This window comes from Neofelis nebulosa, chromosome 1, assembly GCF_028018385.1.
Source record: "Neofelis nebulosa isolate mNeoNeb1 chromosome 1, mNeoNeb1.pri, whole genome shotgun sequence".
NCBI lineage: Eukaryota > Metazoa > Chordata > Mammalia > Carnivora > Felidae > Neofelis > Neofelis nebulosa.
The window spans coordinates 35,167,916-35,195,058 of record NC_080782.1 but is presented as its reverse complement, the minus strand read 5'-3'; the positions used below and the strand labels follow the sequence as shown (position 1 = coordinate 35,195,058).

The window sequence follows — 27,143 nt, the reverse complement described above, 5'->3', positions numbered from 1 at the left end:
TGGAGGGGTTGTGGGAGGGGGGATGGGCTAAATGAATAAGGGGCACTAAGGAATCTACTCCTGAAATCATTGTTGCACTATATGCGGACTAACTTGAATGTAAATTAAAAAAAAATAATAAATTAAAAATAATTAAAAATTTAAATATTAAAAAAAAAGGAGAGTCAGGGCCTTCCCACGTCTGACTGTGTCTCTCCTGCTCCAAGAACTGCTTGGCACAGGCTTCTGCACAGAGGACCTTCGTGATTGAGGAAGAGAAAGGCAAGTGTAATTAGAGACACTTTGTTCCCTAGAGCGGCACCGTTTGGGGGCTGATTGAGGGAGTGATTACACAATGCTGAAGAGGCAGGTTAAGTGCTGCCCACCAGGGAGCCAGGAGGCTTTGGAAGCCAGTTCTGAGAATTACATACTGTTCCATAGTGCTTGCTAATTGACCCGGTATTTCTGGATGAAAAAATTTCCCCAAGGAGTGGTGTTAAAGTAGATAATGAGGATCTCTCATCTCACAGAGCAGTTCAGAAGCAGAGTTTGAGCTCTGGAGACTAGATATTATTTCAGTGCATCAAATGGCAAGAAGATCACCGATTGAACACGAAACGATTCGGTAGGTGCATCAAGGTTTCTACTGTGATTCTCAGCCCACACTTTGCTCTCCCAGCCCTGTACTACCTTAGTTGGAATAATTTTATGAATTATTTATAATTGTAAAGATAAGGCGTGTATAGGCGAACAGCCATAAGGTCCACGAAATGGGCACATTTCTGAGAGTTTCATGAAAATAGTCACTATTCACTGAAGCAGGGATCTAGTCATACATAAGGAAAGATATCTGCCAAGTGCAGGAAAAGTTCTGGACCCACGAGTTCCCAACCGTTGACAGTGAAATGAAATTGGGCTGAAGGTGGAGAATCCGAGGAGCTCTATCATATTTTACTCTGTATACTTCTGCGTGTGCCGTTTTTACAATGATCACCACAGAGATTTTCTTGGCTTACGGGCTAAAAATATACATTTATCTCCACCAATATCTGGAGGTTGTGGCCTGTCTCTGATGACCATGGATGTAAAAGTGACTCCTCCCCGATATGGTAAACCACTCCCCCCACCCCGGACTGAGATGGTCTAGTCCAATACTCCAAAGTCGCGATTTTTAAAAGTTTGCAATTCAGAAATAAGATGGCTTAGAAAGAAATGAAACCTGACACCACATTAAATCAAGTGGTTGAAATGGTGACATTGCTTATACAGAATAGATTCCCAAACAGAAGTAGACACTCAAATATTGGTGATGAACATACATGACACTTAGGGAGCCAGTATCCTGCACTGGGCCTGGAAGACCATGGAGAGGGAGCTAAGCCTCTATTCCAGAAGGCATCTGTAAATATTTTCTTGTTTGTTTCTCTTGAAGCTGAGGCTTTGGGAATCCTGAAGAAAACAGTGCAATGAGCCCTGGGCCCAGGATCATGGGGAAAATTCTCTTCTCAGTCCCTGATGCTTTGGAATATTCAGGAACAATCCCAGAGATATATTTAGCTGTTGCCTGGGGCTTTGTTCCCAGACAGAGTTGGGGGCTGGGAGTGGGTGGTGCATGACGCTGGGAGAAAGAAGAGTCTCTGTCAGGCGGCATCTTCTCTTTTGTGCCACTGAGCAGGAGTCCCAGAGTGAGTAAGGGGACCAGGTTACCTCTGCATGGAGGAGCACGTGCCAGGGGGGGACAAGCGATGGGTGAGAGGATTGGGAGGCCCTGCTGAGCCCTCCTCTCCTGAGCCAACCTGAGTCAGCAGCCTCATGACAGCTGTGCTGAAATGGTGGTCGTGTCGGAGGCTGAATCTGGTCTTGAGGATTTCAAAGTCTGTGAGGGTCCCCAGAGGAGGGCATTTTAAAACACTCTTTGGAGCCTGGACGAAGTGCAAAACATCGAGGGACTCTGCAGGGGGAACAGATGGGAGAGGTGTGCCTGCCTCAGAGGGGCAGTAGCACTCCAAAGGCAGAGCTTGGCCAGTACCCTGTGGGCCCGGTCAGAATCTAAGCGCCATCGAAGGTTTCTCTCTTCCCTTCACCTAGTCCTGTAAGCCCCCCCACTTCAATACCACCCCAGTCCTTTCACCCATCGGCCTGACTCCTGCACGACTGGATCCCACAGCAGATGGAGAGGCACATGCAGGGACGAGCCAATAAAAGTCTTAAAATATTTTGAAATTTAATCTTTTTCAAGGCATCTCAATAATCATCATAACAAAAATCAGAACATGCACTTTATTAGGCATTTTATGGTTATCTTTGCCTAAATTCTAAATTGCATGTTAGGCTGATGAGGGCAATTACCCCCTAATGGTCTAAATCCTGCCCTGGACCTAGCTGACTGAAACAGCCTCCTGACAGCCTTTCCTGCATGCTGTCTTTCCCAGCTCCACTTTATCCTCCAGGAAACCATCTACAGGAGCTTTCTAAAATTTAGGTATTACTGCTCTGCTTAAACGAACTTCACTAAAATGAATATGGAACAGGGGCGCCTGGGTGGCTCAGTTGATTAAGCATCCAACTCTTGGTTTCGGCTCAGGTCATGATCTCACGGCTTCGTGGGTTCGAGCCCCACATTGGGATCTGTGCTGGCAGTGCGGATCCTGCTTGGGATTCTCTGTTTCCCTTGCTCTCTGCCCCTCCCCTACTCGTGCTGACTCTGTCTTTCTCAAAAGAAATAAGTAAACTTTTAAACAAAATTTAAAACGAATATTGGGTGGAATTCAATCTCCACTGCATGGTCTAGAAAGCTCTTCACGATCTGGCTTTTGGTTTTATTTCTAGTCTTATTTCTCATGTCCCCTGCTCCCACTTGCCCCACTCCATATGCCCTGATAGGATTCAGGGCATGCTACCCCAAATACGGCACCTTCATATATTGAGTATTTTAAGCAGGAGAGTCCGTTTGACTTCCTTCTCCCCTGAAACATGCTATAAAATCTTCAGGTGAGGGGTGCCCTCCCTGTACCTGAAGAAAAGGAGCATCCTTATCTCTGAAGACAAGGGGCACCAGTTAGAATCCTAACAATTAGGCCTTGCTAAGCTTCCCCCAATTTATACACTTACCTCATACAGTGGTCCCTCCTTATCCTTGGGGGATGTGTCCCAAGACCCTGAGTGGATGTCTGAAACCACAGAGACTACTGAGCTCTGTGGATACTATGATATTTCTTATATGTGTATATCTATGATAAGGTTTAATTTATAAGTTAGGAACAGTAAGAGATTAACAGCAATAGCTCATAATAAAATAGAACAATTACAACAATATGCTGTCATAAAAGCCATGTGCATGTGGTCTGCCAAAATATCTTACTGGACTATACTCACCTTTCTTGTGAAGATATGAAATGATAAAACGCCTGTGTGGTGAGATGAGGTGAATGACATAGGCGTGGTGACCTAGCATTAGGCTACCCTTGACCTTCTGCAGATAAGACAGAAGGAGAATCTTCTACTTCGGGGCCCCACTTGACCTCAGGTAACTGAAATCGTGGAAAGCAAACCCACGGATAAGGGGGGGACCACTGCACTTGACTTATCATAGTGTTCTTCCACGACTGTCCACTCCTCATCAAACCCAGCATAAAATACTCAGCTCTGTTTCTGTAGGTCTTCATTTCCTTGTAAAGGCTCCCATGTCGCATCAAACTTAGGTTGAACACATGTGTACATTCTTCTCCTGTTAATCTTTGTCAATTTACTTTTCAGACCCAGCCAAGGACTCTAGGAAGGTCCAGGAGCACTTTTCCTCCCCTACAGCGCTATCTTTGAGAACATCAAAATACTTGAGGGCCCACAAGCATCCCATGCTGCTTCACGCCTCCAAGCCTTTGTACATGACATTCCTTCTACATGGACTGTTTTCTTTAACCTGTTCCCCGTCGAACCTTCCAAACTCTACCCTGCTGTGCAGTCTTCCTCGACTCCTTTAAGTCTGTGGTACTCTCAGAGTATTTCATGCGCCTGTCTGTGCACATCTGTCTCTTGTGTGAACATCTCTATCTGTCTAGACAATAAGGGTACTGAGGGCAGGGAGGATGTTCTATTCACCTCTCTCTCTAAGTAGTGCCTGGCACATCATAGGTACTCAATACTTGTTTATGGAATAGATGAATGAGTAAACAAATTAAAACAGAGTTATTTTGTTGGTAAGCACAACAATTATTTTAAATTCTTGTTTTACAAGAGATTAATTCCATTCTTTTTCTTATTTCAATAGTCTAATGGTTAAAATTCTACTTATTATTCAAACTTCTCTTCTCTTCTCTTCTCTATACTTCAGGCAGAACACAGCTCTTCCTCTGGTATTTCCCACACGAACTCTGTGTTTTCCTTGAACATCTTCACATTCTGTCTAGTGTTTGTGCTACTTGTGTACATATTTGTCCTCCCTACTGGAATGTGGGGTTCTATGGGGCAAGTCCTCAATCTTATTAACTTCAGGATTCTGGACACCGAGTACCCAGGAGGAGTTCATAAATGCCACGTGAATTGATCTGAGTTGTGCAGATATTTTAAAGGGTAGTGTGGATCCCAGAAGATACAGAAATAGATATTTCTTTCATATACTTCTCTGGTGGAAAAACAACAGCAACAGCAACCACAACACTAAAACAACTGTTCTATGATAAAGAAAATATAAAGGCAAAAAAAAAAAAAAAAGAATTTGAAAACAACCAAACAAAATCCCAAAACTCTTTGAAGTATCTTCTCTTGAAACAAGGGCACATTTGTTACATGTGCCCCCAGCCGGAATAACTCTGGCTGGAAAATTTCTGAAACATTGTGGGTTTGGTGAGATGCCCTGTTGTTTTTCTACAACATTCTAAGGTTCCCAGTGAAGCACACCTCAAATGTGGGTAGACATTCCTAAGAAGGCTATTTGAGTTGGAAGCATCAGAATGTTTACAGACCAGCATTTGCTCCAGCCCACAGACAATAAAAACAGCCCAATTATGGCTTCCTTTTGGAAGGTTAAAATGATCACAGTAAGAATAAAAAAGGCTCCATATTCCTTTGTTTTTATTTTTAGGGTGTGATATGTTAGCAGCCTCCAGCAGAATTTGCTTTATTTTAAAGCATGCGAAATAATCCCTGCTCTATTTTCAAGACCTTCTCTGCACGTCTCAATTCCTCCAGAGCAGCTCTGCAAAATACACATCCATGCACTTGCCTTTTGCCCTTCTCCCCACTCCTTTCCTTCTTTATGTTTATACTTCCCCAGGGGAGCCAAAGCCAACACTAATTAGCAGTGAATTAAATCTTACCTCTAGGACACCAGAGGGTCAGTGTTTACCCAGGGTTCCAAGGCATCCCTGCTCTCCTTCCCACAGGCTCAGACTCATAGTTAAATATCCAGCCCTGAAGGGAAGTTCTGAGATCGGAATCAATTATGCAATTTATTCTTGAAGTTTTACTTTTCCTATCATAAAATATCTTTTTCCTGCCGGGGTAGTTTTACCTACCTAGCTTGCTAGGACTGGAACACATTTGCTCCTTACCTCTTTCAGCCTTTAAGACCCTACTGAAATATGACCTTCTTCATGTTTTCTTTGCTCTACTTACCTAGACAGTTAGTTGCTTCTTCCTCAGTCCCACTGAGTTCAATCTTGATATTCCCATATCTTATGTTCCATCTTGATATCCCACATCTTACATTCTATCAGTTCATATTCTAATTGTATTTTGTCTCTCTAGACTGATCTCTGCTGCTTATTTATCTCATATCTTCAATATTCCCCAGCATCTAACCCTAGGATATGAGAGGCACCAAATAAATATTTTTTAAAAGAAAAAGGATTAAGACATAATATGTGAAAGGCACTGTAACAGAAACTTATAAACTGCAAACTAATAGCACCTTTTGAAGGACATTTGAAAGAAGCCACACTTTCAGTTGGTGTTAGCATAGTATTGTTAGCATTTTATTCATTCTAACAGTGGAAAAAATAAAGGTACTTCTTTTAGGCGTTTACACTATACCAGATACTGTACTCTATTATGGATTTAATCATTGTAACAAACTCTGTTTGGTGATATTAAAATTCCCGTTGCACTGATGAATAACTAACATTTTAGAGAGGTGAAAGAATTTGTCCAAACTCAACGAGCTGGCAAGTAGCAGGGAGAGCAAGGGACCCAAGCCTACCTGACTCCATTTGCTGCCTCTATTTGGTGTATATTACTGTGGAACTTAATGCTCTAGGGAACCAGCAACCACCACGAAGTCCAGACTTGGGCATGACATGAATCAGCCATAGTAGCGAGGGCAGGCAGGAGAATCAGAAAGGAGTATTCTTTGTTTTTGGATAAACCACTGGGCCCGATCAACATCAGTAACAGTTAATACACAAATTAATTTTGTCTTCATTCCCAGATTCGTAATCGGCTTATCACCACTGCAAAGTAGCCAAATTGACTTGATGAAACTCTAGATAACTCTGTGCTTTTGAATGACAACCTATAGTGAGAAAGTTCAAAATGGGTCATGATTATTATCATTATTGCTAAATGAGTCCAAATGCCTCAAAGGAGGTTATAAATAAATAAGAGCAATGCTTGCTATACACGTACACGCCATAGAAAAAACAAGCTATACTTTAAGCTACAACCACAACTCAGGTCATTTTGGAATAGAATACCGATTGAAAGTTTGGCAGCCTCTACAAGAAAATGAAATTATAAGCCAATTTCACTCCCTAACCATAGATATCAAAAATGTAAAATAAAATAGTAGTACTAAATCAAATCCAACAATATATTTATAAAGGCATCTCTCAATAAAATGTCTCCCAAGAATATAAGCCTTGCTTAACAACAGAAGATGCACGAATTTTATTAAGCACATAAATTAATTAAAGGAGAAAAGCAAAAGGGTATCTCAGCAGGTGTAGAAAAAGCATTTGCTAAAACTGTACACTCATTATTAATAAAATATCAGCAAACTAGGTGCAGAGGGGAACTTGCTCAAGCAAGTTAAGCCTATCTACCAAAGACCTATAGCAAATATCTTTTTAAGTGGCTCAATATCAGAAGCAGTCTTGGGGTGCCTCGGTGGCTCAGTCGGTTGAGTGTCCAACCCTTGGTTTTGGCTCAGGTCATGATCTCACGGCTTTGTGGGCTCAAGTCCCACACCAGGCTCTGCGCTGGCGGCATGGAACCTGCTTGGGATTCTCTCTCTCTCTCCCTCTCTTTCTCTGCCCTTCCCCCACTCCTGCTATCTCTGTCTCTCTCAAAATAAATAAACTTTAAAAAAACAACAACAAGCTGTCTCTTCCTACAAAGTCAGGAAGAAAACAAGGATGCCTTCCAGTCCTGCTTCTATTCAATGTTTATTGGAACCTCTAGCCAATGAAAGAAGGCGATAACTAAATATTGAAAAGAAAGAAATAAAATTATTCTTATTTTCAGACACATATTTTAAACATAGAAAATCCCAGAGTCCCTACTCAGAAACCGTTAGAACTAATAAGTAGGTTTAACAGTGTTGCTAGACACAAGATTAGTGTAAATCCAGTAACATTCGTATTCACTGATAATACTCTGGTAACAATAAAGAAATAATATATATTCCATTGACAAGAGTAGCAATAAAATTCCTGAGAAACCTAAGCATAAATCCAATAAAGGAGCTGAGAGAGACATAGATTAGGAAAATTATGAAAGCTTATGGGAGAACATAAAAGAAGTTCTAATAAATGGGGGCGCCTGGGTGGCGCAGTCGGTTGAGCATCCGACTTCAGCCAGGTCATGATCTCCCGGTCCGTGAGTTCGAGCCCCGCGTCGGGCTCTGGGCTGATGGCTCGGAGCCTGGAGCCTGTTTCCGATTCTGTGTCTCCCTCTCTCTCTGCCCCTCCCCCGTTCATGCTCTGTCTCTCTCTGTCCCAAAAATAAATAAAAAACGTTGAAAAAAAAATTAAAAAAGAAAAAATAAAACCGCCACTTTGTTAAAAAAAAAAAAAAAGAAGTTCTAATAAATGGAAAGACACCATGTTTAGTAAAGGAATGCTCAACATCATAAAGATGTAAACTCTCCCCCAAACGAACCTATAAGCTTAAGGGATTCCAGTCAAAATCTCCACTGTTCTCTGTTTTTGCGTGGTGGTATGCTTAAAACGGTATATTTGGTCTTTTGTTCCATGGCACCCACGTGCAAGCAGACCTGTTTGAGTTTCACAACACAGACTGGTACTGCAAACATCTAAACCTTCTAAAAGAGGTATGAGCAAAACTATTACATATGGGTGGTTCAGAATAGCCGCAGAAACCCAGAGTTTTGAGCAATTTTGGACAAGGCAATGAGTTGTACTGGGCATGGAACTGGGGGGAATCTTTTTCAGCATTTCCATGAATTAGCCAAAACAGGAAATGTTCAGCAGATGATTGGAAACCTGACAAGTTGAAAAGTTGAGATGGGGTGTCTGGGTGGCTCAGTCAGTTAAGCGTCCGACTTTGGCTCAGGTCATGATCTCAGTTTGTGGGTTTGAGCCCCATGCTGGGCTCTGTGCTGACAGGTCAGAGCCTGGAGCCTGCTTCAGATTCTGTGTCTGCCTCTTTCTCAACCCTTCCCCCACTCGCACTCTGTCTCTTTGTCAGAATAAATAAACATTTTAAAAAACTAAAGAAAAAAAAAAGTTGAGAAAATCAAAATCTACCTCAGGAAGATTTCATAAAAATAAATGAGTTTTTAGGAAGGGGGAAGATAAGGTAGGAAAGGAAGTGCCAATGAGGACTTATAAGGAGAAAAAAAACTCCAAAATAATTGCCAACCGCACTGAAGGTGGTCAGGGATGGGGAGCATGGAATGACCTCGCAACAGCAGTCCTTAGAACCTTGAAGATATCAATCAGGCATCGCTGTTTCAACAAGCAACCTAGATATCAAAATCCAGGGTGCAGTTACTCCTAAAAGTGGCAGAAGGACATTGAAATGCTTAATCTCTTCAGCTATTTGATAACATTATTTCCCATGAGAAAATCTAAACAAAAATTGGTTGGGTTGACTGAGCAGGCAAATTATCTAGATTCTAAATCTTTCATTTCAAAAATAAAAGTAATAAGGAACTAAGGTTGTAGAACATTGGTGATGTCATTTAGAAAGGAGATACAGCTTTCCCCCACTTTCCAAAAGTAGAAGGTTTGTATGAAACCTTTCATAAGCTGACATGGCAGAAAGTGAAGGAGTAATTACCATTCATTTTTATGGGATTTTTTTTTTTTTTTAGCATTCCCAGACCCCCAAAATACCCTTCTTGGGCTTTTCTAATCCTTTGGGACACGTTTTGCTAGCAGATGCTCAAAATAAATTGCGACAAAGCACAGATGCTCACAGACAATAGCTCAAAGCTCTGTGATGCTCGTGTGCCCAGTGTAGTTCCCGAGGAAGGAGCTCGGTGTGGCCTCTGCCACTGTTCCAGGTGTACTGTCCCCATAGAGGCTCACGGCAAAGCCGATGCTGAATGCATGTTCACTTTTCGCCTTTTTTCATAAAAGCCAAAATCTTCTGCAGATTTCTCTCAGTGAGTGAAAACAAGTACCGATGTAGGTTTTTTGGTAAAAGCAGGATGGTGTAATGTGAACTTAGAAAAGCGGGGGATACCTATCACAGCAGAATGGGGGTGGGAGGGCTGGGGTTGAACCACCAACAGCACACTGTGTCAAAACTATTAACCTGTGACGTGCTGCTAGAATTTCTCAGAACACAAACCCAGGGACAGGTGAGTTACGCCTCACGGCCACTCTGCTCCTTGGACCAGAGATGTTAGGTCATTGAACATGTAAAGAATTCAGAACCCGGAATAAAACAAGTCTTTTCCTTCCGTGTCTTTCTTCCCTCCAGCCCATCAAGTACCGCTGACCTTCCATGCTGTTTAGGAAACGCCTTCCTTCTGCCAAAAATGAACGGCAAGTTGCTTGGCTGGATGGATATGCATGCGCTTTGTGACCTCATGTCAGTTTTCCTCTGCAGCCTTACTTCTTAACACATCCTCAGACCAAAGTGACCTGAGGCCGCAAGCAGATTGGCTGTTTCCTGGTTTCCCTTGATGACCCAAACACACCTATGGACTCTTAGGAACACAAAGTAGAGGACCCCCCACGATTATTTCATCTCTCACTTTGTATATGAGAAACAGATCCAGAGAGGAAAGAGACTTACTAACTGGTGGCCAGGGACAAAACAAGAACCAAGTTTCTTTAATTTGTTTGTTTCCACTGTGTCAGCCCAACAGAATATATGCATTTGTAAAACAAATTGTTAGGATTTTAAAACCGAGCTAAGGGGGAAAATAATAAAGAGTTAAGTAAATAGTTTTATTTTAAATCAACTCGAAAGAATATTTGGAAGATACAAATTTTTTCTCCTGATTAAGGAGGGCTTTATTACTAAATAGCCCAAGGTCACAGTCTACTACATTCTCCACAAGAGAATAATCTAGAAGATAAAATAATGTTTCTTCTCATATGCAAAATTTCTCTGATAAATTTTGTGACGGCAGAAAAGTATACCTGCCTTAATATGTAAGTGGCTTTCTAGTCTGCGTCATCAGTCCTCAAAACACTCCTAGGCCAAATCAATATCGTAGTATTGTATCCCATATTACGAAGTGGCATCACAGGCATTTGCCACACGTAATCTTGGCTTATTATTTATCGTATGGTTGCCTTCTATCTTATTAATAACTACCATTTAATAAGAGCCTACAGTAAATAGCAAGCGCTCAATAAGTGGAATGAACATAGCATTTGTCATTCAAACCAAGACACTTTTGAGAATAGAAGGGGTTGCTATTAATAATCACACTGGGACAACAGGTGCAAACCAGGGCTGTCGCTGGCAAACTGGGATATATGAGCACCCTATCAATAAGTGACGAGCCACTGCTGGCTGGCTCACTCAACATCTTTACTAACTCTTTTCTCCCTTCCTCGACTTCTGCTATAGAAGCTGGAAGGCCCCCGTGCTCTTTCTCCCCGACAGCTAGGGCTGGCCTGGAGACACAGTTCTGGCAAATGGGACCTTAGTAAGGGATTTTCGATATCTTATGCTTCCCGATAAAATGGCATAGTTGTAAGTGGCCCAGCTCCTTTCCCTTTCTTCCTGTGTGGACCTTGTCTGGAGGTTTCGTGGCCAGCTAAGCACACTGAAATGAGAACCATGAGAGCAAGACTTCAGAAGAATGGCAGAGCAGAAAGATAGCAATAAACTAGGTCTCTGATGGCAACTAAAACAAAGCTATCAATGGCTTCTCGCTATATATGAATTGTGTCTTCCCCAGAATTCACACGTTGATGCCCTAAGCCCCGGTGTGTTGGTATTTGGAGACAGGATTTAGGTTTAGATAAGGCCACAAGGGTAGGGCCCCCATGATGGGATTTGTGTCCTTAGGAGATCAGAGAGTTCCCTCTCTCTGCCATGTAAGGACACAGCAAGAACGTGGCCATCTGAAAGCCAGAGACAGTGCTCATCAGAACCCGAGCGTGCTGGCACCCTGGTTTCGGACTTCCCACCTCCAGAACTGTGAGAAAATCAGTTTCTGTTGTTTAAGGCTCCCGTTTTATGGTATTTTGTTATGGCAGCCTGAGCAGACCAAGACACCTATCTAGATCTCTTTTTCTACGTGAAAATAAACCTCTTTTAGCCAAGCTAATAAACCTCTTTTTATTCCTTGCAGCCAAAAGCATCCTTAACGTAGAATAGCTACTATTATTTGGTTCCAATTAGTTGATACAGATTTTCTTTTTTTTTTTTTTTTAATTTTTTTTTCAACGTTTTTTATTTATTTTTGGGACAGAGAGAGACAGAGCATGAACGGGGGAGGGGCAGAGAGAGAGGGAGACACAGAATGGGAAGCAGGCTCCAGGCTCTGAGCCGTCAGCCCAGAGCCCCACGCGGGGCTCGAACTCACAGACCGCGAGATCGTGACCTGGCTGAAGTCGGACGCTTAACCGACGGCGCCACCCAGGCGCCCCATATACAGATTTTCTTTAATCCTTACAACCGCCCTGAAAGTTGACTGCAATTTACCCTCATTTTTACGATGAAGAAACTGAACGCAAGAAGGACTTGATAACTTGTCCAAAGTTGTACAGGCAAGAAATATCAGTTGGATTTCCAGCTCAGGCCTCTCTGACCTCAGAGCCTGTGCCTCACACACAACAGATGCTGCTGTGTTATCTGGTCTCACGAGCAGGAGCCGTGAGTGTCGCAGGCAATCCCCCGAAAAGATGTTGCTAGAAAGAAGGATGAAAGCGAGATGATTCTCCCTGAACTTCTTGCCACCCTAAGCAATGTGAGGTCACTACCTTCACACTCTATTATGGAAGATTCTGTCAACATCAATGAAATGTCCAGTTGAGCAAACATTATTTTTAAGTGCCTGCCTACTTTATGCCAACCGTCTGAGGTGCTCGCCAAGAGCCATGTGGATGAGAATAAGTCATCCGCTGGCGGGACAAAGTAGATACATAAACAGACCAGTTAAATATAATGGACAAAGCAGTTGGCTAGAGATGCGCACAGGAGAGTGGGTGCTCAGAGAACAGCTAGCGTGTCGTGAATGTGTAGGGAAAACTTCCTGAAGCAGATGAGGCCTGAAGGCAAGCAAGTACTAAGGTAAGGAAACGTAGGTGAGGAAAACAGGGAAACGCGGCATCTAAAAATGTATTGTTGGGGCGCCTGGGTGGCTCAGTTGGTTAACCAACAGACTTCGGCTCAGGTCATGATCTCGTGGTTTGTGGGTTCGAGCCCCACATCGGGCTGTGTGCAGACAGCTCAGAGCCTGGAGCCTGTTTCAGATTCTGTGTCTCCCTCGCTCTCTGCCCCTCCCCCGCTTGTGCTCTGTCTCTCTCAAAATTGAATAAACGTTAAAAAAAATTAAAATGTCTTGTTGAATTTGAGGCATTTATATAAAGGGTGAGCAAATCTGTACCTCTTCGCTTTCTACACCAGCTCACGAACTGGTGGTGTTGATTATGTCCGAGGAGTATTTGTCTAAACTAAAAGCTCAGAAAAGTTTAAAAGGCTTTATTATTTTTAAATATTTATTTATTTTGAAAGAGAGTGCGTGTGAGTGCATGAGCTGGGGGGGAAAGGGGGGAGAGAACCCCAAGCAGACTCCACACTGTAGCACAGAGCCTGATGCGGAGCTCAATTTCACAAACCGTGAGATCATGACCTGAGCTGAAATCATGAGTCAGATGCTTAACCGACTGAGCCATCTAGGCACCCCAAGTTTAAAAGGCTTTAAAAGAAATCCTCATGATTCAATAAATATGATCAGAGTGTATTTTGTTAACCAAGAATGGAACTAATAGTCTGTATTTGAATCGTTGTCTCTGTGGGCAACGTTCACAAAATAATCTAGCATTTTGCACAAAATCTTGAACAGAAGAATTTTAAGTCACTGATCTGCAACTCACTGAATATTCTAGCAGTGTGACAAACAGGTTTAAGCCAAGAGCATCCTTACTTAGCATTGCTATATAGTAACCTTTGAAAGTGTCATGCCCTGTTTTCTATAGATATTAACCAATGCAATTGTTTTAGAGCTTTGGTAAATCTTTTTGACTTTCCTTGGCAGACAGCAGCCACCAGACCACACAGAATGGTTCTCACGTGGGTGTTATGTGCTACACAGAGTGACTCTTTTTTTTTTTTAATTTTTTTAATGTTTATTTATTTTTTAGAGAGAGAGCAAGAGAGACAGAGTGCAAGTGGAGGAGGGCAAAGAGAGAGAGACACACACACCCAGAATCCGAAGCAGGCTCCAGGCTCTGAGCTGTCAGCACAGAGCCCGTTGCGGGGCTCGAACCCACGAACAGTGAGATCATGACCTGAGCTGAAGTCGACACTTAACTGACTGAGCCACCCAGGTGCCCCCAGAAAGGGTGATTCTTAAGGAAGCCTGAGTTTAAGCAAGACAGAAGTACTCCTCTAAATGAACTATTAAATGTCTCCGGGCACAGCCAGCCACCCAGTCCACACTCTTCTGAATAACATCTTTGCTTCCTGGGATATAGTAACTCTCTGGCATGTGCAACATGACAGAACACAAAAACGCCAACACAAATTTGCCTCCATGCTACATGCAGTGCTCTGAGGAGACACGAATCCTCACTGGGGCTGCTCAAGGCTTAATTCCAAAACCGTGAAAGAGTTGCTAAGTGGCTGTTTCTGGACACACGTGTCCTGTGTGAGGAAAGCAGGCAGGCGACTGTCATGTACTGTGGAAGAGCCAAACTGGGTCAGATCTCTCAGGAGGAGATGGGGGAGATCAAAGCAGGCCAGACTTCTGAAAGTGTCTATACACAGAAGCTTTCTCACTGGCTTCCTAGCCTCAACTAATCACTGAGGCTGTGAGGAAAAACCAAAACATCAGGCCATTTCTCTTGGCCTTTGCTGTGCACGTGCCAAGATCCACACCTCCTAGCTTGGTGGCCTTCTGAGTCATGCCTCGCTACTTCCATTCAGGTTCTTGTCCATGCCACCCCCCACTCCTCCATCATATTTTCACACGAGTATTCCCTCATTCTGCTGAATCCACACTTTTCAGGTGCCATCTCCAGAATGCTTTTAATGCATAGGAAAAGATAAGACCTGTCTTAGTTGCAGGGGGACTTCTCAAATTCATGATGGGAGGAACTCTCTTTACACCTGCCCCAAGCCCAAAGGGTCCAGAAGAAAGGGCTGGCTTCCCAGACAATTAGTACTTATTGAGGGCCTAATTTGTAAGGCTCTGTGTTAGGATCAATACAGAAAAGAAAACAAATATGTCATACAGAGAATACTGACTATCCAACAACAAGGAAAAAAGCTCAAAACATAAAGATAAATGGAAAGAGCTACAAATAAAATTGTATGTATGGTATCTCAATTTTTTTTCTTTGTTTTTAACTACCAAAAACAACCCTCTGAAGTGTTAACCATGATAATCTCTCTAGCTGGGATTATACACAGGATTAGAGAGAGATTTATACATGATTATTTCTTTCATTTTAACATTTATTTCTGTATTTTTGACAATAATACTAGCAACAATGACATTTATTTTCTGCCGGGCACCATTCTAAGAGCTTTACATGAGCCAACTCATTTAAGTCTTACAACAATCCTAGAAGGTACCTGCTGTTATTATGCCCCCCCCCCCCAAAAAAAAGGAGGCATGAAGAGATCAAACTATGTGCCCAAGGTCACATTTATAGTATGTAAGTAAGTCACAGAGACAGGATTCAAATGCAGCAAAGCTATTTCCAGAATTAAGACTTAACCCCTATGCAAATGTATAACTATTAGGACTACATCAAAATAAAGAGCGTCTGCACAGTGAAGGAAACAATCAACAAAACTAAAAGGTAACCCACTGAATGGGAAAAGATACTTGCATATGATACATTCTATAAGGGGTTAATATCCAAAATATATAAAGAACTTATACCACTCAAAAAAACACAAATAATCTGATTAAAAAATGGACAGAAGACATGAATAGGCATTTCTCCAAAGAAGACATCCAGATAGCCAACAAACACATGAAAAGATGCTCAGCATCACTCATCATCAGGGAAATGCAAATCAAAACTACAGTGAGATATCACCTCACACCTGTCAGAATGGCTAAAGTAAAACACAAGAAACAACACGTGTGGGTGAGGATGTGGAGAAAAACGAACCCTCGTGTACTGTTGGTGGGAATGCAAACCAGTACAACCACTGTGGAAAACAGTATGAAGGTTCTTCAAGAAGTTAAAAATAGAACTACTCTACAGTCCAGAAATCACCCTACTGGGTGTTTATGCCAAAAATACAAAAACATTAATTCAAAGGGATACATGCTCCTGTATGTTTATAGCAGCATTATTTACAATAGCCGAATTATGGAAGTAGCTCAAGTGTCCATCAATAGATGAATGGATAAAGAAATGGCATATGTAGGGGCGACTGGGTGGCTCAGTCAGTTAAGTGGCCGACTTCGGCTCAGGTCATGATCTCGCGGTCCGTGAGTTCGAGCCCCGCGTCGGGCTCTGTGCTGACAGCTCAGAGCTTGGAGCCTGTTTCGGGTTCTGTGTCTCCCTCTCTCTGACCCTCCCCCGTTCATGCTCTGTCTCTCTGTCTCAAAAATAAATAAGTGTTAAAAAAAATAAAAAAAAAAAGAAATGGCATATGTATATACAATGGAATATTATTCAACCATAAAAAGAACGAAATCTTGTCATTTGCAATGACATGGATAGAGCTAGATAATATACTGCTAAGTGAAGTAAGTCAGTCAGAGAAAGACAAATACCATATGATTTCACTCATATGTAGAATTTAGGAAACAAATGAGCAAAGAAAAGAGAGAGAGAGAGAGAAACCAGGAAACAGCCTTGGCATAGAGAACAAACTGATGATTACCAGAGGGGAGGTGGGCAGGGGGATGGGTGAAATAGGTGATGGGGATTAGAGAGAGCACTTGTGGTGAGCACTAGGTAATGCACAGAATTACTGAATCACTATACTGTACCCCTGAAACTAATATTACACTGTATGTTAACTATAAAATTTATTTTTAAAACTAAATAAGACTTAACCACTACTTCTTGCTACCTGTGGAATATATATTGTTTTATAATACATAGTTTATAACAAAGAAGTAGAATATTTCTTTATAATAAAGAAAAAAGGTTTAAAGAAAGGAACAGAGGAGAGCCTGGTTTGCTCAATGAGCTAAGCCTCTGACTCTTGATTTTGGTTCAGGTCATGATCTCATGGTTGGTGGGTTTGAGCCCCACATAAGGGCTCCGTGCTCACGGTGCACAGCCTGCTTGGGGTTCTCTCTCTCTCCTTCTCTCTCTGCCCCTCCCTCCCTCTACCTCTTTCTCTCTCTCAAGATAAATAGGTAAACTTTAAAAATGAAAAAATAATATATGACAAAGTAACCAAGGAGAGAGAGGAGGCTGGGTAAAAGAATGAGTGTTTAAAAGGGAGTCAGGGCAGAACGACTTCAGGCAGGGCAGGTGGGGATCCCAACGAGCTGGCCTAGGAGGCGGCCGATGACCACACTCTGGGCCTTCACGTGCAACGACCTGTTCCGCTTCGACAACATTAACTTGGATCCACCTACAGAAATGTAACAGATTCCTTTTTACTTACAGCACCTCGCCCACTGGCCAGGGTATTTCATCATTGCAGAGACACCTGGTGGAGAGTTAACGGGTTAGATCGCGGGTAAAGCAGAAGGCTCCGAAGCTAGGGAAGAATGGCACGGGCATGTCACGGCTCTCTCTGTCCCCCCCCCCCCCAAGAATTTCGACGCCTTGGTTTGGCTGCTAAACTTATGGAGTTATTAGAGGAGACTTCAGAAAGAAAGGGTGGATTTTTTGTTGATCTCTTTGTAAGAGTATCTAACCAAGTTGCAGTCAACATGTACAAGCAGTTGGGCTACAGCGTGTAAGGGACAGTTATAGAGTACTATTTGCCCAGCAACAGGGAACGTGATGAGGACGCTTATGATATGAGGAGAGCACCTTCCAGAAACACTGAGAAGAAATCCATCATACCATTACCTCATCCTGTGAGGCCTGAAGACGTTGAATAACCATGGGCAGTGGTTCTGAGGCTGATGTTCCAGATATGTTAGGGGCAATATTATTTTCACTGGATGATCCCGGAGCTCTATCGGGAGAAAAGTAATCATTTAGGTCTTACAGACTTAAAGAAAATACAGGTTACAAATTTGAGTCTCATTGTTTCCTGTTAGCAACATCGTGCCTACTAAAGCAGTTCAGTGTAATAAAATTCAATCAAAAAGGCAGCTGGGTCAGATGGAAACATTTCACTATTTGGGTTCAGAATATTCACTCTGTGTTAAGGGGAAAAACATGCTCCAGTCTCCTCCTACATTCTGTGCCTGAGAACCACTGCTACACACACACACACACACACACACACACACACACACATATTTGTTTTATATTGTCTGTTAATTGAAGCTTTAAAAGCATATGTGAAATGTACAAATCTAAGATGTATAATAAAATGCATTGTTGACCCTAAAATAAATAAATAAATAAATAAATAAATAAATAAATAAAAGGGACTCCGGAAAAATGACCGCACACTTAATATCTCTGGATTTGTTGCCTCACATGCAAAACAAGAGGGTGAACAAGTCTACATTCTAGAGAAATATTTACCTTGCAGGTCACCAATGGTTGGCATGGAGGATGCCTCATTATTTTAGACTTGGCCATCACATCATTGATTAGTCCACAGCAAATGTACTGTTGTTGTGCTCTAATTTACTTGTAAAACCAACATGTCCCATAAAGCAAATATACAAATAATATAAAAACTATTTGTAGAGCTAAGGGTATGACCCTATACGAATGAGAGCACTGATCATTGTTAAAAGACAAAAAGTGGTAAGAAAACAGAAATGGAATGCAGGATGATCTGGCAGCATGCATGATTCCAAAGAGCAGCAACCAAGTATTCAAAACTAAATATCTTGAGTTGATGCAGTCAAGAATAATCAATATGTGACAATGAAAAGTAACCAATAAAATGGAATGATTTTCCAAGTATGTCTATATCATTAATTCCCCAGAAGAGCAGGATACAAGTTCCTCAGGACCAGTAGGTAGATGAACATAATCTGTAGAAAGCAAGTTCATATTCAGTGAAACTTCACAAAACAATGAGAGAATCCTACAAGGTTCCAGACAGAAAAAAAATAGATATCATGACAAGAATCAAGAATCAGAATGGCATTGAACTTTCAGCAACATTGAAAGCTGAAAACAATTAACCGATACCTTCCAAAATTGGCAGGAATTAATTTCCAGTCAATCCTACACCCAAGCAAACCATCAATTAAGTGCAAGAGTAAAATAAGGACTTTTTCAGACATGCAAGGTCTCAAAATTTTATTTCCCATAACTCTTTCTTAAGAAGCTACCAAAGTGGGTGTTTCAGAAAATGAAGCAGTAAACTAACAAAGAGGAAAACCAGAGAACAGAGAATGGGGACAAAAAGGAAGTGAAGGGAAATCTCAGAATGCTGGTGTATGTCAGGGCTAGGAAAGAACTGGTTCAGACTGGGGTTCCATTTTGAAGGGCTGGGTGGGAGTTGGGGGGCCTAGAAGGATCTAAGGATTGTCTGATGCATTTCATTGTATAGAAAATACCAAGGAGAGGTGTTTTACAGAGCCATTGGAATATTTGATAAGAAAGAGCCAGAGGTTCTTAAAAATTAAGCAAGTAAAAAACAATTATTTCCTCCACAAAAACTTTTTAAAGAATGATGATAGGAGATGGCAACAATAGAATGAGACTAGTTTTGTAAACAGCTGGTCCTTTCAGCAACCGAAAGAAAACCAGCCAATGAATTGAGGTTTTTTTAGTCCTTAGAGAAATACCATAATGAGACTCAAAAAATGAAGGTGGATTTCACGTTATATTTTAATTTTTAAATTCTTCAAAATGAAACTACGTATTTGGCTATAAACATTAACCTACTAAGACAAAGTATTTTTTTTTCTTCTTTTAAAACTGTAAGTCTAGGGGCTTCCAAATTTCCCAATCATGTGCCATCAATGTACAAAATTGATTTTATAGGATTCACTGCTAAGGAATTGTGGATGTACTGTATAAAGGATTATAGTTCTTTGAAGACACCAACATTTGCTACTGAAAGTATCTGAATGATGCTACTGCTTCCCCCAAATTAATCCATCTTAATTGAAAACCTCAGGCTAAATCAAGAGCATAGAGGGCTCTATGGCCTACATGTAGTTATTACTGGGAAATTTAGATTTCATACAAACCTGCCTTTATTTTAAATGCAGTGTAGTTACTAGAAAAAAACGCACACCTCAAACTAAATATCCAATCCACATTTTTTCCTAACACAGAAGAAGGCCTCTCTAAAGGTTTTTCCAGGCTCACCACTTAACAGTGGTCAAGCCAAAAATAAACCCATGAGGCAAATTCAACAGCACACAAAACAGGAGTCCATGGAGAGAGCAGGACTTAGCTTTTCCTCCATTCACCTCTTTCTGGGACCCCCACCCACATTCCCCATCTCCTAATTAGAGAGCTGATTAGGACTCCAAATTATAAAACGCTAAATGGGGAGGGGGATGTGGTGCAAGGCCGGGATTCCTTTAACACCAAACACTCTCCTCCTTCATGCTTCCCCCACTTATTGCGGGGAGCTGTGGGAAGAGAGCTGGGCCAGCGGGGCTGATTGGCTGGAGGGCAGTGTTTACACTCAGTTGTCTAAGAAGGAAGGTCTGTGTCACAAATTGCAAACTCTGGAAAGATAAAATTGGAAAACAACATGCTTGGGCTTTAGTATTTTAAGGAAAAGAAACAAGTATCTTATAAGCTCATTTATTATTACCATGGTGACATGAGGGGACGTGAGGAGATCTCACGAACAGTTCCTGGTTCCAGCCAGGCTGCGCATCAACGGCGCGGGGCAACTTCTTCGGTTACCATGGCAACCAAAATTAGAAGTGCTTTTTGCAACACTAACAGAAACCATCTTTTGAAGCGCTTCTGTGAATCACATTGAATACTGATGATGCAAGCTTGAGTGATACATATTTTTCAAACATTAAAACACACACACAACGTATTGCCATACACAAATACTCCTTTTAGATCCCGCGTTGAAATCTTGACTTAACTTGGAATAGATTTTTCGGTCTGGTTTTGTTTGTTTCCCTTTTGGATTCCGGCGGACTCGAGTGCAAACGCGATTTGTTTAATTTCCAAACTTGTCTGAATTGCACGGGTAAGAGCTTAGAATGTGGTTCATTTGCTCCCATTTTGAAACGGGATGAGAAGTGGGGTGGGGGAGGGTGGGTCTAACAGAGAGCCCTCTTGTCTACTAAACTCTGGAGGACGAAAACGCGGGTGGGGGGGTGAAACGGGGGTAGGGGGTAGGGGCAGGAGAGGCAAGGAGGGAGGAAAGAAGAGGGAGGGAAGGAAGGGAAGGAAAAAAATGCGGAAGGCTGAATCTTTGCTGCCCCAAGAGCACCTTTATCTGTTACTTTGACCTCTCCATCTGCCCAGGTGTTGTGTCGGGAACACAAAAGCTGATCAGAAATGCCATTTTACAGACCCCGTTGCCATTCTTTCCTGGTCATCCTGGAGCTCCTAATACTCCCGAAGGGGCATCCGGGAAGAGACGAGGTTCCTCCTTACTCGTACAGTCTTTTTAAAAGAGCACGATTCTTTAGGGAGCGTCGTGGTGTGGGGTGTGGTGGGCCACAGCCGTTCGCTGTCAGCGCCCTCTCTGCCAGTCCGGGTCACGCAGGTCCCCACCTGGGCTCACGTCCTGGGGCTCGGGTCCCCGCGCCAGGTGCGCGCCGGGCCGGGCGCGAAGCCGCCCTCCCGGGCTCCCGTGCGGGCGCGCACTCCGACGCGGGGGCCCGCACGGTGCCGGGACGCGGGGACACACGCGCGCGCAGACCCAGGGGCGCCGCACACTGCACGGGCACCGGCTAGCCTGCGCCTCCGGCTACAACGCTCTCTGCTCGCGCTCGCCCCCGGGAGCGCCTGCCCTTCTCCCGCGCCCAGCTCGCGCCCTCGCCCCTCCGGGAGCCGTGCCCCCTTTTCCCCCTCGGCTTGCCGGGGACGGGCTCTGCTCGCAGCCACCCCCCCTCCCCCCGCCACCAGGTCAGCAGCCTGGGGGAGGAGGGGCGGGAGGGGTGGAGGTGCTGGCTGCGAGCCCCGCGGCCCTCGCTTACCTTCGTGGCGAGCCCGGCTCACGGACTCGGCGGCGCGGGGCCAGGAGCTGGGGGCGGTTGGAGCTGAAGCGGGCGCGGCGCGGGAGGTGCGTGGGTGGCGGGCGCCGCGGCCGCGCGGGAGGCTCCCTGAGCTGTCAGGGACCGCGGACCTGACCGACAGCGGCCCCGGCAAACCCCGCCCGCTGGCCCCGGCCGGGGCTCTGCAGCGGGGACAGAGGCGCCCCGCAGCGTTTCCCCGGAGGACCAATAGGGAGCGGGGGGCTGGCCCGGGGGAGGGGGCCAGGGGCCGGTCAGGCTCCGGGACTCGGGCCCGGACCTCGTAGGCCGGTTTCTATGGCAGCCAGGAAGGAGGGGCTGGAGGGAGGGGGGGTGCGCGGCGCGGGGACACCCATCGCAGACACTGGAGGAGGGGGAGGGGGGTTGGCCCTCTCACAGAGAGAGTCCCTCCTACGGGATGGATGAGAACCGGCGACACAGCCAAAAGAGGGTTGACACAGCTCTCGTCCGCTCACGCCTCGTACTGAGCCTCTCGAGCCTCTTGATCAAAGGTTTCCCGTGTCCTTGGTAGACCGGGACCCAGCAAGCTTACCAACAGAACGGGGTTTCCAGCAGACCCACCGTGACAGCTCCTTCGGGTGAGTCTGTTAGGGTTTAGGCTCTGCAGAAAGAAGTGCTAATGCCACCCTCTGCCCGGATCCCTCCCATACAATATATCCAGTTCCTATGGTGTCATTTAGACTGTGAATCCCTAATCTCTTGCCTACTCCCCAGCTATAACCCTCCGGCTAATGGTAGGTGCCAAATATTTTTACAGTTTACAAACAAGGAAGCCAAGTCACTGAATTGAGTGTTGAGCGGAGAATGCGATTCACAGACTAGCAAAACCCGTAGGATAACTAGAGGTTATCCACTGAAGTTCAAGTCCTTCATTTTACAGAGGAGGAAAGTGAGATCAGAGAGGTCAGTTAACAAGGATCACACAGCTTGGTTAATGGCAAAGCCAAGACCAGCACCCTAAGTCACAGCTCAGCAAGCACTCTTTCCACCTCCTCATGCTCCCAGATGCTGTCTTCCTGATTGCCAGGGCAATATTTACGAAAGCAAAAGTGTAGATGAATGAGTTTTAAATCTATTTATGGTAGAAATTAGGGAACCCAAAGATTCCTTGTTTTGCTATTTGCCAGGCCTTATTATAAATATTTTCAAAAGAGTAACTGATTAAATCCTCACGATAACCTTATTTTAGGTATTATTACCATCTCTTTGGACAAGTAAGGAAACAGCTCAGAAAGGTTATTTGACTGCTCAGCTGTCCAATGCTGGTGCTGGAATTCAAACCTAGGCAGTCTGACTCCAGAGTCAGTGCTTTTCTTCCTCACTCTGATGCCTCTTTGTGTGATTGAAGGGGCCAGGAACAGGAAGAGGAAGAAATAAAACCTTGGACAGCTCCAGGGACTGGCCACTGAGATTGGCGAGAAACCAAAACAACCCGGAATGTTTGCTTCCTTGTTTGATGAGAGTGGTTATCTACTTTACAGGATAAAAGTTCTCTGTGAGAAAGGTTTGTCTTTAAAGGGAGGCCCTTTCCTTAAAAGATAAGAGGCATTTTTTTTCTTTTAAGAGCAGTCTTTAGTTGGATAGCTTAGTTGGTTAAGCATCCAACTCCTGATTTTGGCTCAGGTCATGATCTCCCCATTTGTGAGTTCCAGCCCGGCATTGGGCTCCGTGCTGAGTGTGGAGCCTGCTTGCGATTCTCACTCTTCCTGTCTCTCTGCCCCTCACCAACTCATATGCACTCACACTCTCGTTCTCTCTCAAAAATAAACTTATCAAAGAGCAGTCTCTAAGATAGCACATGCCATCAGTTTGTTTTCTTTCTTTCTTTTTTGAAAGATTTTATTTTTAAGTAATCTGTGGTCTGGAACCCAGAACTCGGAGATCAAAAGTCACATGCTCCACTGAATGAGCCAGCCAGGTGCCCCTTGTTTTCTTCCTAAAGCAGGGTAAGAGTTTACATGTTTAAAAATGTCATATAAAATACTCCTTGAATCCTATAACATGACAATACACAGGATAGGAGCTCATAAGGAAACTGCCTGGAAGCCAAGAACTTCAAACTCACAACCGAACATGGACTCTCTCATAGACCCTTGCATCATGCCCCCATGGAGTATCATAGATACTAGATTCTAGTGGCTTGGAAGGTTACTGAAGACCTGAGGCTATCACAGAAAAGGAAAACTTCAGCATCAGAGATGACTTCTAAAGTCCATTGGCCAGATTCCATTCCAGAAGCCTCCTGCACCCCTATTTCTCCTGCAGCTATTCTGCTGGGGTCTACTCCCTTTCAAATCAGAACTGTTCCTTCACGCTTTCCTTTCCCTTGAAAGTCCTGGGACCCCAGTCATATAGGACTGACTGTTCATTCAGTTCCCTCCACTTGAAAGAAGTGTTGTTTTCTCCTAGAAAGGGCCATTCAGTAGGTTGATTACAATGTAACAGCATATAGAAGTTAAAAATTGTTGTTTTGAAGAGTATGGGGAAATATTTTCAACATATTAAGTGAAAGCAAAAGTTACAAAGCAGAATGATACAAATTTGTGATATGTTCGAGTAGAAGGAAATACACTAGATATTGGTAATGTGTTTTGTGAACTGGTGGAATTACAGGTGGTTTAAATAACCCTAATATTTTCAGCATTTTTTCTTTTTTCTACAATGGACGTATATGTCAGAAAAAAATATTTTATTTTATTTTTTTTATTTTTTATTTTTTTTTTTAACGTTTTTTATTTATTTTTGGGACAGAGAGAGACAGAGCATGAATGGGGGAGGGGCAGAGAGAGAGGGAGACACAGAATCGGAAACAGGCTCCAGGCTCTGAGCCATCAGCCCAGAGCCTGATGCGGGGCTCGAACTCACGGACCGCGAGATCGTGACCTGGCTGAAGTCGGACGCTTAACCGACTGCGCCACCCAGGCGCCCCCAGAAAAAAATATTTTAATGTCAGAAAAATATTACTTTCCAAAAGAAAAAAACCTATAAAGTCCATTTAGTCTCGGTTTTCTAAACCCTGCTCCATTGTGTTGGCAGAAAGTAGTCCTGGATGATTCTAACCCAGGAGGTACTTGTTCTATGCGTTGAGAGCCTCCTGGCAGTGGCTAAAAGTTTAGACCTTTGAGTCATAAAGTTACACCTTGACTCCCAGCTCTGCCACTTATTAGCTGTATGAACTCTTTAGTTGCAAGCATCTTCTAACCTCAGTTTTTTCATCTGTCCTCTGGGAATTGTGAGAATTAATGAGATAAAGTTACTGGCGAACAGTTTAACTAGGTTGTCTTAACCTGGAGTCCATGGGCTTGGAGTGGTTGGTGGGAGGATCCCCCACTGAAAGTGTTTAAAGTATGCTTCTTTCATCACAGTCTCTAAGTAGTTGGGGCCCCAAGCAGGTCGGCGCTTCTTCTAATAAATGCTTAATAAGTGGTAGCTACTTTTGCTATTTCAAGTTCTGAGGGATCGTTCCACATTTGGTACTATTCTAGGGCACATGGGGACATTCTACTCATTTTCTGGATATTGTTACCTGGTACACTGCATCCCTGCTGAATGTGAACCTGGGTTATTCCTGGGGTTGGACTATTCCTACTCTCCTTCCTCCTTTCCTCTGATAGGGATATTTGACAAATCTTGGGAGAGGAGATAAAACAAAACTTTTCTAAGACTGCATAGCGCTGTAGAACTGGGTCTGCAACTCAAAAGGCATATGTGGTTCCAGAAAAAAAAATGTCTTTATCCTGTTTAGGATCTGTGTGCTACCTAAATCTGATAATTCATGTCTTTCCAAAATTCCCAATCTCTTTGAATATGACTCCTCTCCCATGTTTTACCTTTCTTTTAGGATTTCGAGTTGGACATTATGTATGTCAGAGCTCATTCTATCTCATGTCCTTTTTCATGTTTTCCAGATTTTTACCTTCTGTTTAACTTCTTTTACACTCTGGTAATTTCTTCAGATCTGATATTTCACAAATTCTCTCTTGGTTGTAATTGATTAGCTGTTGAACCTGCACACTGATTTTATAAGCCTTGTCAGTGCAAATACAATAAGATCACAAGGTGGAAGCATGAGAATGCCAATTTCATCATTTCACAGCAGGGGGTCAATTGACAGTTTAAAAATGAATCACAATCAGTATTTATTGAAATCCTTTGTCCTTAACTTTATAAGAATCTTTTAAGAACTAATATTTCTTGGGGCGCCTGGGTGGCTCAGTCAAGTGGCCGACTACGGCTCAGGTCATGATCTCACACTCCGTGAGTTCAAGCCCCATGTCAGGCTCTGTGCTGACAGCTCAGAGCCTGGAGACTGCTTCGCATTCTGTGTCTCCCTCTCTCTCTGCCCCTACCCCGCTCATGCTCTGTCTCTCTCTGTCTCAAAAATAAATAAACATTAAAAAAAAAATTTAAAAAAAAGGAACTAATATTTCTTGCAATAAAGATTTTTCTGAGCTTTACCATTTTATTCTGCTTATTTGTTAAATTAAGCAAAATTAAACTGAAAGAATTAAAACTAGCATGGTAATCCTGCTTTAAAAAGTCCTCTCTGCATCTCCCTCTCTCCTCTTCCTTTTCCTTCTTCTTTTTCTTCTTCTCCTTTTCCTTCTTTCTCTCTCTCTTGCTCTCACGTGTGTGTGTGTGTGTGTGTGTGTGTGTGTGTGTGTGTAGAGATAGATATTCATATATTCATGTAATGGTAACAACAGTTATTTCTGGTTAATGGGTCCTAGAGTAGATTTTTTTATTTTCTTATTTCCTAAAATATGTGAATCTTTTACTTGTATAGGTGTAATTTAATATTAATAACAAAATGAAAAAAGAAAGAGGTCACAAATTTCAGTGGCTGAATGAGGGGCCACTGCCCCTGCCTCTGCCAGTCAGCTTAAATTCTATCGATATTCTTGCTACTTTATTTAATTCACTTGAGATCTTCCTGCCTCGTCATTTAGTCTAATGTTCAATATTGAACTTTCTTCCATAGGTAAAATACAACAAATAGAGAAGAAAAAGAAAGAAAAAAAAACTGTGATCTTGAGAAATTTTCATTAAAATGTAATTTTCACCATGAAATTTGAGTCGCTGAGATTCTCACGGTTGTAGCAATTTTACTCTACACTTTTCTTGACCGTGTAACCACATACAGCAATTAGTGTAATATGTTCTTATAATTGGCACTTGGGTATTACTTACAATTGGGCAAGGAAGAATAGTTTAAGAGCCCCGGGCCCATTGATACTTGAGCAAAATTTATTTTTATGAAAATTTATAAAAATCAAATTTGAACCATTACCTTTGAGTCTTTAGTTTTAAATAAGCCCCATTT

General features: G+C 43.0%; 1 protein-coding gene, 1 long non-coding RNA gene and 1 pseudogene across 4 annotated transcripts in view; 2 read left to right on the top strand and 1 right to left on the bottom strand.

Annotated features, from left to right (window-relative positions):
• NIM1K (NIM1 serine/threonine protein kinase) overlaps positions 1 to 22,036 on the bottom strand; it is a 65,918-nt gene extending 43,882 nt beyond the window's left edge. Inside the window, exons 1-2 of one of the 3 annotated variants that reach the window (XM_058719022.1) lie at positions 21,764 to 22,036; positions 17,571 to 17,679 (exon numbers count right to left, since the gene is read on the bottom strand). The gene's annotated coding sequence lies outside the window, so the exon portion shown is untranslated. Of the gene's footprint in view, positions 1 to 5,294; positions 5,391 to 17,570; positions 17,680 to 21,763 lie in introns of those variants that run through there. The other 2 variants (XM_058719012.1, XM_058719029.1) reach the window with 2 other exon arrangements.
• Positions 17,058 to 17,681, top strand: LOC131505462 (N-alpha-acetyltransferase 20-like; annotated as a pseudogene).
• A 125-nt stretch (positions 22,037 to 22,161) lies between the features above and the next one.
• Positions 22,162 to 26,883, top strand: LOC131509587 (uncharacterized). Its single transcript, XR_009260606.1, has 3 exons — positions 22,162 to 22,398; positions 23,169 to 23,324; positions 26,802 to 26,883. It is a non-coding gene; the product is annotated as an uncharacterized LOC131509587 (long non-coding RNA).
• Positions 26,884 to 27,143: the final 260 nt, after the last annotated feature.